Here is a 13,448-nt window from a genome sequence, read left to right on the forward strand (position 1 = left end):
GGGACGCCATAAGGAGTTGCAGGCCCCTCCTACATTGGCGCTATTTTGGGGCGAGGTCGGGTGGGTCCAGTGCACAGTCTAAGTTTTCCCACTAACTAGCTGCCGGACCAGAATCCCTTTCGGTAGTTCGAGAACTTTCGTTAGCGTCAGCTTGCGTCAGCATGGCGTCACCGCGGTCTTGTAGCAATGCCGTGGTCCGTCCTTGGGGCGGGACAGCAGGCGGGTTCTTCCGCCGACGCCTTGAATCAGTCTTTCTTTTATGGCACCAAACGGAGGCAAGATGGCTGCCGCCCGGGGCAAAGACAGGTTAATGTGGAATAAGCAAGCAAATAGCGGCAGTTGTCCCCACCGGAAGTCCACGGGAGTCGAATGTCAATGACTCCCGCAGAATCTGCAAAGTTGAGAGGGTGTTTTTCAAGGGTGGGGCCCACGCCAGAGCAGACAAGCTTCCGAGTCCAGGGCCGTCTTTCGGCGGGCCAGGCCTGAATCTGAAGAACCGACCGCCAGAGTCCAGAGGCAGCAGCAGCTCTTCGTTACAGCCACCGGGGTGGGTCCCCCGATCACTCGGCTGCGGGGGCCCACTTCTCGAGTCAAACGCTAATGGCAATCTTAGTGGACCCGTGCCTGAGTGGTTGCCCGGCAGGCAAGACGTGAATGGCTGTCCTGCTGCAGCTAGCCGGTGAGTGCAGGGGCGCCTACTCATCTGGACGGCGAGTGAAACGGCTGGATGCAACTCAGCTGGCCGGCGAGTGAAACGGCAGGGTGCAACTCAGCTGGCCGGCGAGTGAAACGGCAGGGTGCAACTCAGCTGGCCGGTGAGTGAAACGGCAGGGGTGCCTTCTCTGCTGGCGAGCCTCCACCAGGGGTGGCGGGGGAGGCCCGTCCGCGTCGCTTCCCCCCTGCCAGGGCACCCTTCGCTGCCGGTCGAAGCAGAGAATGGGAAGACCAGTACAACGTGGTGGACTCCACCTTGGCGCTGCCAGGGCCTCGGCGCTGCGTGTAGCCTCCGGCCTATTCGCACAATCGTCCGCCACTGATGCCGCCTCACAGGCCGATGGATTTTGCAGGTCTTTTATAGCCCAAAGCCAACTAAAAGGACCGCCCAAAACAGGCCAATGTTGCTATTTTGAAGAAGGAGGGGCGAGGACTGTCATGTAAATAGTTGTTCAAAAACGTTTTTTCTTTTAATGTGTTTTACCCTGTTGGCGTGTTGTTATACCTATAAGTTATTAAAATGTTATAATTATACTACTTTGTTGGAGTGTTGTATATATTTGCAATCTGGCAACGAGCACGAGGATGTTACTGGGCAACCGGATAATAACATAGCCCAATTGTGCGTGATTTAGCCCAGTTCGGTGACGTCGATGGTGGGTACCAGCAGGCTTCCGTTGGTGCAGGATTTCGTCGCGTTTACTAGGCGGGGTGGGCAGTAAGGCAGACATGTTTTTAGGCAGTGAGAGCGGCGGAGCCGAGCTACCTCGTGGCTACCTCGACCGTGGGCTTGGCTCCTCCTCCTAGTTTCATATTCCTCGTAAAGGGCTATTTCCTAGCGTTTCTTAAAAGAAAAAGGGTCCCATCAGTGGTCTACTGGTTTTCGGAGTCCTTCTCTGTATATTTATGTCATAGTTTGCTATAAGCTACAGCGACTAGTCCATATTTAGTAAACGTGTCCTTATTAGGGGTGCCTTCCAGTGGAGCCGGATGGTTCACCTCTAATAAGCGGTCCGGGCAGAACCAACTACCAATCAGTGGGGAGAAGGCAGGCATGACGGGTTACAACGGGGACAAAAGTCTGCACTACCTAGCTTTTCACTGCTTGCAAAGACTAGACAGAATATCTCTGTTCCACTTTATTTGTAAGCAGAGAATACCTCCAAAGAACCAATATCGAACAACTAGTGTTCAGACAATCAATCAATCAATGGTGAGAAAGAGATAGGCACGACGGGTTACAATGGGGACAAAAGTCAGCGTTACCTACCCTTCACTATTTGCAAAGACTAGACAGAATATTTCTATTCTACGTTATTTGCAAACAGAGAATATCTCAAAGAGCACTATTCTTCAAAACAATCAATGTTCGGACAATCAATCAGTGGGGAGATGAAAATAGACACGACGAGTTACAATGGGGACAAAAGTCTGCGTTACCTACCCTTCACTATCTGCAAAGGAAGAGAGAGTATTTCTACTCTTTCCCGTTTGTAGACAGCGAATATCTCAAGGAGAACAATCAATAAGTAATACTAGTATTTTCAATCAATCAATCAATCGTGTCGCAATTTGTCGTGTTTCACGACCTTACCCGGACCGCATGGACAGTTTCTCGTCTTCCGCCTCCAGCGCCCCATCGTCCTCTACTCTCCGTTATTGCCGCGGCACTCCTGATGGTTCCCAGTCAGGACCGTAGATCACTCGAGAGAGGTCTGTTCGGAACCAGTGAAGTTCGGATGATCGGCTGCCAGACGAGGGTCTATCGGGCAGGAGCTCTCCCGAATGTTGCAGTTGTTCACTCTGTCGTCGGGACCTCTCCCACTGGATCCACGTGTCGCTGATGGGCCCCACGTTTGGGACGCCAATTGTTAAATGGTAGCGGCAGTTGCAGTCGATAACCTTTCAAGAATTGCCCGGCGGTAATCGCCTCTTATACCATTCGATGATAAATCAACAGAGAGGCAGGCGCCGGAGACTGGAAGGCAGGAAACAAAGTTTTATTCTCTCCGGAGGAGAACACATCAGGTCAGACAGCAAGGTATCGTCACGAGGTGCTCTAACCACATCTCTGAGGCCTGGCCTCTTATACACAGGTTTATGACTTTATTGCAGGTTTATCATACATGGCACATTCTTGAGATCGCTTTGATACATGAAAGAACATCCTCAGAATCCCCACTTCCAGCTCGTTCCCACACATATCTACAGTGGAAGTCCCCACCCCACCCACAGTAGGAGATGGCTATCACACAGCTGGACATTCCGCCAATTCCCGGGGGTGTGTGCGACTGGTCGGGTCTCAGGGGGTGGGGGGGACCTTGATCTACTGTAATCCCTTTGATGTGGGGTGTTTCCCTTACAGTAGGGGCAATAAACTGCATCCGCAGGGCTAGGTGATGGCCTGGGATCGGCCCGGACAATCGGGCGCAGAGGAAGGGGGTTATCAAAGAGATGTATGACCATGTATGGGATGTCGGTCAGGCGTGGGATGTGGTTCCATGGCAGGGTCGCGCAGAAGGAGAGGGTTTATGGCCCATGTATGAGAGAGCGGGGGTGGCCGGCGCGCGGGGGAGGTTCGCAGCGTCAGGGGGATGCGCTGGCAATCGGCAATGAGCAGGGAGAGAGACCAGGGTGCCTAAAATGGCTGCCGTGCGCTTTCCTGTGTGTCGCGCTGGGGAGAGACAAGATGGCGCAGATAATGTTCAGTTACGAGTTACTTTTCCACAGGTGTGTGGGCACAATGGCATACATGCTCAATGAGGTGTACCACACTACACACCCACAATCACACAGGTCCATGGCCCAGATCCCAGGTCCATGGCACACTGCAGTGCACACACATAGCACGAACAGCTCACCCACATTGACAACCATGTGGAACAACAAGCATAGCCGACACTGCAGAACAGAGGACACAACTGGCTCCGCACATGCACAGAAACATGCCTACTACATCTGACGGTGCCGGAAACTGTGAAATGGAAATGTACGCGTACAACTTCACATCCGTTATGTAGACCAAATGTACACTGTCCCATAGAAGAATCCTGCACCCCCCCAAACAGTCACAATGTACATTGCCATACAGTCTGCATGCAAACCTGCACAATGCGCCAACATATATGTCAATACAAAGTCAATACGCACCTCCCCTTCACATCGCAGAGGGGCACACAGCACATTCAGCAGGGCACAGAATACAACACATCAGAAATGCCCAAGAGGGCCACCACATTGTCGATACAGACGCCCTACAACAGCACATGGATATCCCAGGCAACCCCCCCACCAGGACCCAGACAGCCAAGCTACTCAGAGGAGAACACTGAGCCTGCAACAGACTATACAGCAGGAAGCACACGCAAGCACAGCTGGCTCACAACACTTCTCCCACCCACACATAGCACCCCAAGGCCATGTTCCTGCACGCCAAAAGGAGGTGGACCAACAGGTGTGGGTGGGGTCCAAAATCATGGACTGCGAACCAGGACACATACGTAAGTGTCTATCACCCTTCAGGGACCACCAACACCCCACTAAGGAGACCCATACTGCCATAGAGACACATGCAGATGCACATTCACAGTACAGAACCACCGGCAGGGTCACTCAAATAGCAGTCACACACCCATGTTGGCTCTGAGTACGACAGCCCTGGACACTCCCCTTACGAATTGAGTGGGGGACGACAAAGCTACAAGTTCAAGCTACGACCCGCTGCCTGCGGTGACACGTCTGCATCCGATGTACACAACACAATGTAATGTAATAGGGCCCAGGGCCCTCATGCATACAACAAGACCACAGGGACACACGCTGATATCATGTTGAACTGGCTACGGGCACATGCACCTGGCCCCTTTATTGGCAGGGCCATATGTACAGTGACGCCTGTGCTGGATGTGTGTGGGGTGAGTGTAAGCCAGCCCGCACTGAATGCTTGGTGCTGGCAACAACTTGAACATTGGACACCAGTGCAACGGAAACAGCAAACACATGCATGACAGAGTCAACTGCACAGCAACATGGGGGAAGGATAGAGGTCACCCAAAATTCAGTCAGGAGGTTCCCTGAGTTGCAGTGCACTAAGGTAGGGGCACTAGAGATGAGCACACTCATGTGAAGGAAATGCTAAGATTGTGTCCCTTCATGTTAGTCCTGATGCAGATGCAGTGGGGTGTGTTACACCTGCATCAACTTCCTCATCAACATCCCAGGTCTTCCACGATGTCTGAGTTGACAGTTGCGTGCGCAGTCCACAGCGCAATACCCAGTAATGGTTCTGGGTGTGTAGCTTGACTACCACCTCCAGTCTGCATTCCTGCCTTGGGTATGTTGCCTCCTGCCCTCCCATTGTCTGTGCCCTCTCCCGTCCACACACTTGACACATCTTCCTCATCATAGTCCCAGGTCTTCCCCACTGCATGAGGTAACATTGCTGCGCAACATCTCCACAGCACAAAAGTCAATTTGTAACGGACAATGGCTTGCGGTGCACTGAGTCACTAGCACCTGGAGTGCTGAGCAGGGTATAAGGCTGATGATGGCATCCACGACAGGTCTGAGCAACTCTCTAAGTCTGTCAGGACCACCGTGTCGACTGTGGCAGATGGCTGTTTGAGGTGGTCCTTGCGGTGGTGGCGTGTTCCTCCTACAGTGATGCCACGTCCAGGCCGGTCAGGACTCGATTTGGTGTGTGAGACCTGGTGGGACACAGATGGGGCCGAAGGCTGCTTACAGCACTGGGTGACAGAGACATGGCGTTGATGACCCCAAGGCCAACGCTTCAGTGGGCATCCTATTTCTCGGTAGGGTTCCCCGACCGGACCAGCACAGAGTTAGTGGCCCGGATGCACTGCGGCAGGCACAGGAACCCAGACACGGGACGTTGACTTGCGGTGCAGTCAGATGTGCCATGCGACCTGAGCAGGTCCTCATTAATGTCCAAGGTGTATGTTGCAGAGTGTTTCAGGGAACAGTGGAAGTTGTCCTCCAGGGCATGATGTGGAAGGTCTGATGTGATCTGGAAGCAGCAAATGGATGAGTGGAAAGCGCAAACCCCGTTTACACCAACAACTCGATATCAGCTACAGGTGGATGGAAACTAGCCCCTTGTCCATTGACTCAAATGCCACAAATGTATGACCAGTGAGTGTCCATGAATGTCGGGGAACAGACTTAGTGGCACATGTGCTGAGAGGGTGTGCAGACTGTGATGCTGGCGGTACACTGATATGACCTCCATCATTGCTAAATCAAGACTCTGTGACCTACTGGCCCGCAGTGTAGGCCGGAGCCAGCACTCAGCAGTGGCCATAGCCATGTGTCGTGGGCTCTCGAGGCACAGAGCTAGTGACACAAGGGCAGTTGTCGGTAGTGTTCGCTCACCTCTGTAACGATGATCCTGTTCCCTCCGGACTGAAACGCGTCATCCTCTTACGCACCTCCGTGCATGCAATAAAATGCATTCTGCCTTGGAATGGCCGATGTTCAGTACCAAATGTGTGACCTAGTTGGTCGTGGCATCAGCCTGAGGCAGCGGTCAGCACTGGCCATTCACCGAGTGTCACCAGCATAGTTTGGATGGCCCCACCAGCCTGCGTAGTTCAGGTTCAGTGGCACCACGTGTTCGGTCAGCTCCATGACTGTGACACGGCTTTCATCCGGATTGAACCGCATTTTCCTCTTACTCCTCTCCATGCGACCACTGGTGTGGACTCTGCCATTCGTGATTTGCGACTAGGGGCTGGATGTGGGACCTACTGGTCCACGGGGTAGTCCTGGTCCCCATCCACGTGTTGCCGGCTGGTGTTGCACAGGGTTAGTGGCACCACGTGTCACCGGCTGGCATTGAACAGGGTTAGTGGCACCACGTGTCGTGAATAGCAAAAGTGCACATATTCAGGGATACACAAGGAGTGCATTTACTCATCAAGAAACACGTGAAGAGAGAATACAGTGTTGCTCCAGTGTTCAGCAATGGAAGATTGAGTAGATGCTATGGGTGTCAATGGCTAAACTGAAGATCTAGGATGAGTAGCTAAGTATTTTACGTTTGTTGTTTTGCTCTGTATCTTTACTTGGTTGTCTGAAACATTTGTGAGCCTTGATGTCCCAATCGTCTTGCTGAACTAAGTTTGGATCACTCAGTAGTTGTACATATTTTGTGCCTATATAATATTATGCTGAAGCGGCGAACCATCAAGATACCAAAGCGGGAATTATGCCCAGAAACGTTTCAGCCCTGGTGTGTTCTGCAATCTGCACTCATGGCTGCAAGGTGTTGTGGGTTGAGGACTATAGTATATGTTTGATGCGAGGGAGTGTTTCTCCATGCCAATTGTGGCGGGCCGTAAGAGTTGTGGAGGAGGTTTGGTTTAAAATAATACACGTGACACCCAAATTCTTAAGCCTAATGCCAATATTACACAGACTATGCTGCAGCACCACATGAATGTCCATACATATGCAGCAATATGCAGCACACTATTGGTAACAACAAATGTCCACTGTCCTTGAATCTGCTAATCTTATTATTAGCGGACAAAATTGTGCTTGTATGGTAAGGGCATCTGCAGCACCTCAACAGGAGACAAAATGCATATATAGTATCTTTGCAAGAGAGACACTTGTCACAAATGTTGAAAAAGTAAGGACTAATAGAATGGGGACAGTGCCTTTTTCCCCCTTATGACACATGTATTGATATGGGTAAGGAGATTAATCTTACTTTGTAAAAACAAAGCAGTGGGAGCTCATAGTACATGGGCTACTGGCGGGATTATATATCATCCTTATCAATGCATGTGTAGGGGATTGAGTTACTGGTTGAGGGTGTGAAACCCTACTCAAGCAGCAACCACAATTCTTGTCACGGTGTGACACAGGCACCCCCCAAATTAACCTGTGCACAACTGTCTGGTATCTTGGCACAAAAGCAGTCAGGCTTAACTTAGACGCAACGTGTAAGGTATTTATGCAGTATTTAAAATAGCAATAAAGTGAAAAGAACCCCAGAAAAATCCCACACCAATTTAGAAAAAAAGTCTACATTTTAATAAGTTATTGGGTGCCAAAATTACAAAAGTCCAATCAGCAAAACCAAAGATATGCAATTTTAAACATTTAGGTAACAATAGTGCTTGAAAGCGCAAAGTGCCAAATGTGGTTATCTGGTCATGCTTGACCAGGACAAAGTCACAAGTTGATGCTGACTGTGATGGAGCCTGGGCCAGATACATGGACAAAGTTAGATCCACTGAACAAAGTACCTTAAATCTGAGTTGCGGAGCATTAAGGATGTGATACTCGAAGGTGACTCCAGTGGGCTTTGATGCAATGCCCTCCTGTGTTGAGATGCGTCATGGAGTGGCGGTTCCAAGGAGCTTGAGAGCGGCAATGCAAGGTCCTGCGTTGGGATGCATCATTTAGGGGCAATTCTGATGAGCTGTGGGCCGATGTATCATGCTAAGTCATATCTACTGGGACCACAGCTGGCTGGTTGAGCACCTTCAGGCCCACTGCCACTGTGCCAGGACTGGGGGAAAGGACTCACAGCAGATAGAGTTCAGGTACTGGGTTCAAATCTGCAAGAGCCTTCTCTGTCCCTGAGTCTCTGATCAAGAGGCCACCCAACTGGCCCTTGGAGCTACTCTGGTGGTCCTTGGTTCAAGATGCCGGTCCAGTCCTTCTCACTCAGGCAGCAAGGCAGCAAAGTAGCAAGGCAGCATAGAATTCGTCCTCTCTGGCAGCACACCAGTACAGAAGTCCTTCTTCTGAGTCTTCCACAGATCCAGAAGTGTACTGAAGAGTTGGGTCTGAGGAGTGGTCAAAATAATTGAGAAGGCTTTTTTCTGAAGTTTCATTGTGTCCTTGTGAGGTATTTAACAGAGTGGACATCAATTCTGAGTCCTGATGAGAACCTTGAAATAATAAGTGTTCACAACGCATTGGCACATCTTCAGTCAATGAGTGCACAATAGTAATGACTGTTGGGACCTATTGTAGATGGTATTGAATAGCAACAGAGTCACTCCTTTGTTCGCAATCAGCTCAGCACTGTGAGGCTGATAGGCCCACTAAGGAGGAACTCCTATTCATGTGGTAGATGGTGACAGAGTTTATTTCCTCTTAGGAATTCAAATTCAGAACTGTCTTATTTGTTTGTGAAAATGTATATGGTGTTATGTGATGTTTTTGATTGCAATTTAATTCATTGTTTGTAGGGTTGGAGATACATTTTGTAATGTATAGTTGTGATATGTTCACATTTAGTTTTCGGTGTACTGCAATGTGAAACATTGAAATCATATTTTCTATGACTGATGCATTAAAAAATAAATGGTGATTACTTCTAATAAGTATAGTGGTCATGGATAAAAACAAAGGTATGTGGTAATAGAGTCAGTACTGGTAATTCAAGTGGTGTTTTGTATTTTGACTGGCCTAGCCTTACTGACTGTTTAAAGGTCCACTCCCTATTCTAGGTGTTTAACTTTCTTAAAGTGGCATTTCCTAAATTGTGACTGAAATTCTAACAATACCATTAAAGAGGGCTTTACATTCCAATACTTTGGAGACCAAACCTGACTTTCTCACTTCTCTCAATTGAAAGATATCATTGTATTAAATGTAATAAGGTAACTTAATGGTATGCTATGGGAGATGTGGGCCTCACAGTAGTGAAAAAGGAATTTAGCAGTTTATCACTGCCAGGACATGTAAAACTTAATAGTATATGTCAAACTTTTTAAATTCACTGCACCCTGCCCTATGCATTGTTTAGGCCATATTATAAGGGTGACTTATATGTATTAAAAAGTGACGGTTAAGTCTGGTTAAAGGTTTATCTTGCCAAGTCAGGGTGGCATGTTTAAAGGGCTACTTGATTGGGTGGCACAATAAGTGCTGCATTTGGTGTAGTAGCATGGTTTAGCAACAACGGGAGCCCTCAGGAATGTGTCCCTGCTCCTCTTTTATCACCACATCACGCATGGTTCCCAGCACCATCAGCAGAGATAACGTGTGGTGGGGCTGCCTACATGCAGCAGGGAAGCCTCCCCCATGGATGGACACAACCAGACCCAATTAGGCCACCAAGGCGAGGCCACCTACTCCAGATTGACAGATCACTGCAGGGACCACCCTATACACTGGGGTGGTGCACTCTCTGTGCTGCAAGGCTGACATCGCAGAGTTAAACCCCTTCCAACGCAGGGAAAAATGATCATATAACCCCATCGGAGAGCGGGAGGAAGCCCTTTTCACGCACCTCCCTCCTTGTTGGACCCTGCACTGACCAGGCGGCCTTGGGATGGGACTGTCACCCTAGGCTGCTCACAAGACCACATGGGTCCTCCTGTAGGACTGCACCCAGGGGCCTCTTTCCCCCCCTCGGCAACCAACATTACAGCAACCTACACCCAAGAGCCATAAGAGAGGAGCCGCACCAACCTTGCGGCCAGCGGACCAAATACCAGAAATAGTCTCATACGATGAGAAGGTCAGCCTTCCCTTAGCCTTAGACTCACAAGAGAGTTGCAGGTCACACTCAACAGATCCCCACCCTAGGCACTACTTCTCACTGTTCCTGATAGCTCCTGAGAGCCCTACCTTGAGGCAGGCCTCACCTGCACCCAATTGCCAGGCTGGGCTTCTCCGTGGGCACCCCTGGGACAGTACTCTGAGCTCCTGGAACCTCCCGGATTGGGACAGCCCCCCACCACCACCGACATCGGTGCTCCTTAGGACTGAGGAAACCACTACGGCTGATGATCCCCCCGGCTGCCTGCTCAGTATCTTCCCACAGCACTTGGGCCATCAAAGTTGTACCATACCCACCCATCCGAGGAACTCCGTGGATGAGCAGGGCTGCCTTCTGGTGAAGTAACGGGAAAGCCTGCACACCAGCTCCTCTTTACAGAAGCACTGGCCTAGGGTCTCCCTGCCCCGGGCACACAGAGTTCAGCTTCTCCGGCACTGATGCCATCCAACCCTATGATGATATCCCCCCAGACCCCACCATGGAACGGATCCTCCAGGAGATTGCAGCGGTGGGGTGACGACTTGAAGGAATGGAGGCCTCCATCTCTGCTCTCAAGTCAGAGACCAAATCTATCCCCACGGACACTGCCGGATTCCAGAACCAGACGGATTGTCTTGCCTCATGCATTGATGCCGTGGAAGAATGCCTCAATACAATGCCTGATTGGGACCAGGAATTCCTCCTTCTCGAAAGTAAAGTGGTGGACCTGGAGGACAGGAGTCGCCCGGACAATGTCCACTGTTTTGGATTTCCAGAAAAAATTGAGGGGTCGGATACCAAGTCCTTTCTCAGAGCCGCCCTCACAGAACTCACAGGCCTCACATTTGACCCCCCCACTGGAGATGCATAGATCCCATATCATAGGACCAACAAGCTCAGGAAACACCAGCTTATTGCTTGCTTTCTATGCCATAAACAGGCCCGTCAACTGCTTACGGTGACCTGCACCATTGGCCCGCACTGCTTCAAAGGCCATGAGATCCGAATAGTGGCAGACTTTTCAAGGGAGACAAATGACCGCCACAAAGCTTTCCTCTATCTCAGAACCCGCCTGCAACAACTAGACATCAAGTACGGCCTCTTCGAACCTGCATGCATGCAAGCACTAAAGATGGAATCTCCAAAGACGTTTTCAATCCGGACGACCTCCATCTATTCCTGGACATTATCACTCCCCAAAGAATTGAGCTTGCCTCACCCCCCCTGAGGACAGCTTGCCAAGCCTATAATCAACTTCCTTGCAATCCTCGAGCGACCTCCGCTGCCACTCATGCCACTCCCAGAGCAGAAGCAGACACCTGGACCAACCTGCTCTGTCCCAGGGTGACAGAGCACAGGCGCAACAGGCAGAGGCTGCCATCACGCATGAAAGTGCAGAGACAACTCACGCTTGCCCTTGAAACCTGCTCAGGTCGAGGAAGGTCCATCCTGAATGACAACAGCCTGAGCCTTATACACATGATGGGAGGACTGGAGCCTGACGCCCCGCCACCACCCAGAGGAGAAGATCGGCTGAGTATCTGCTTCTATGTCATGTTTTGCATGTTAGATACTGTTTTCCTTTTTTTTCCTGTCCCGATGATACCCCTCCCCCTCTCTTCCTACCCTTTTTCCCCCTTAGGAATGTACTTATGAAAATGCCTTTAATGTTATTGTTGAGTTGTATACCAGCACTTTCTGCTCTTCATGTTCCATGTGATTCACATGGTACCCACCTCTTCCCCTTGACCCAGCGCTCTGCTGCTGTTAAGCCATCCGTCCTACAGAGCGCAGGATTTGCATAGGCATTGCCGATAAGTATTGTTTCAGTCTGCAACCATACCCCCCTACATTACTGCCCACCGAGGTACCACAATGACCCTCCTCAGCCTCTGCCTGGCAGTCTGACACTGACAAGGTGCCCAAATCGTTCCCCCCTCAGCCAGCAAGCAAGCAGACCTGGTCAGAATGACCCCACTGACTTCTCTTCTGACAGAGACCACGCCGGCAGCATGACTGCTCTACATTCTCCAGGCTGGCAATACTGCTGGACTGACATGCCCCCCGGGGGGCCTGGACGCCCGACGGGGCTCCTCTGTCACGCACGGCCTGAAAGTTTAGACCAGCAGAGAACAGCCCAATCCCCTTCCCCCAGTGCTGCATCTTCTCCACGAGCCCACCCGATCACCTCTCCCTTTTTTACACTCCCCAGATATCTTTGTTTTTAGCCCCTTTCTCTCCCTTTCCCCATCTCTCCACATACATATAGGTACTCTCTTCCCCACAGGCCCTAATTCCCTAGAGAGTCACTTGCGAGTAGCCCCCTCCCCATCTGAGTCCCCTCTCCCCTGGCCCGGACCCCCACCTCGCTCCTATATTTACCCTGGCTCCATCCCACTCATGTTGTTCCTAGCCGCCCTCTCCCATGCATATCGCCTGCCGCCCCACTCCACCCTCTAACTCAACCTTCCCTTCCTATCCATACACCGTTTTCCTTCCTTATCCCACCCCACTGGCTTCCATCCCCCACCAACCTACAGCTAACAGACGCCGATGATTGCCCCCTTTCCCTCCCACCCACTGCGCACCACCTCTTGAAACGTGAACGGCCTTACCCATTACATCAAACGTAAGGAGGTACCCTCCTACTTGCATATAAAAAGAGTAGACGTCATGCTCCTACAGGAGACACACATTGATACCAAAGAATGGGGCAAATTATGCCACTATTGGGTGGGCAAGGTTATACATAGTGACGTGACAACATGGACCATCGAAGAAGGGGCCCATCCACCGAAATGTGGAGTGTCCATAGTCATACGGAGATCCCTGCTCGTGACAACTGTCAAAACATGGACCGACCAAAATGGCAGATATGTCCTTGCCAAGTTGAGACTTGGGGACAAATTCTTGTGTGTTGCCTCGATATACGTTCAGACAGGTGCTAAACAGTTTGGCGGAGTCTGGAATCTTGCCCGAGATGCAGTCCTTGACATAACAGGCCCCATGGATTGGAACAATAAAGGAGACAGAGTCCTTTTAGGAGACATAACATCAGACCACAGACTGGTTGACCAGTGGCGCCTCTTCCACCCTGTTGACAAAGAATACCTTTATCCGTCCATGGAACTCAGTCTAGGATAGACTACTTTCTGGTATCCCACCTGATCGTCGCACTTACCAGTGAATCCTGCATCCTGGAAGCCGT

This window comes from Triturus cristatus, chromosome 6 (assembly GCF_964204655.1).
Source record: "Triturus cristatus chromosome 6, aTriCri1.1, whole genome shotgun sequence".
In the NCBI taxonomy this organism is placed as follows: domain Eukaryota; kingdom Metazoa; phylum Chordata; class Amphibia; order Caudata; family Salamandridae; genus Triturus; species Triturus cristatus.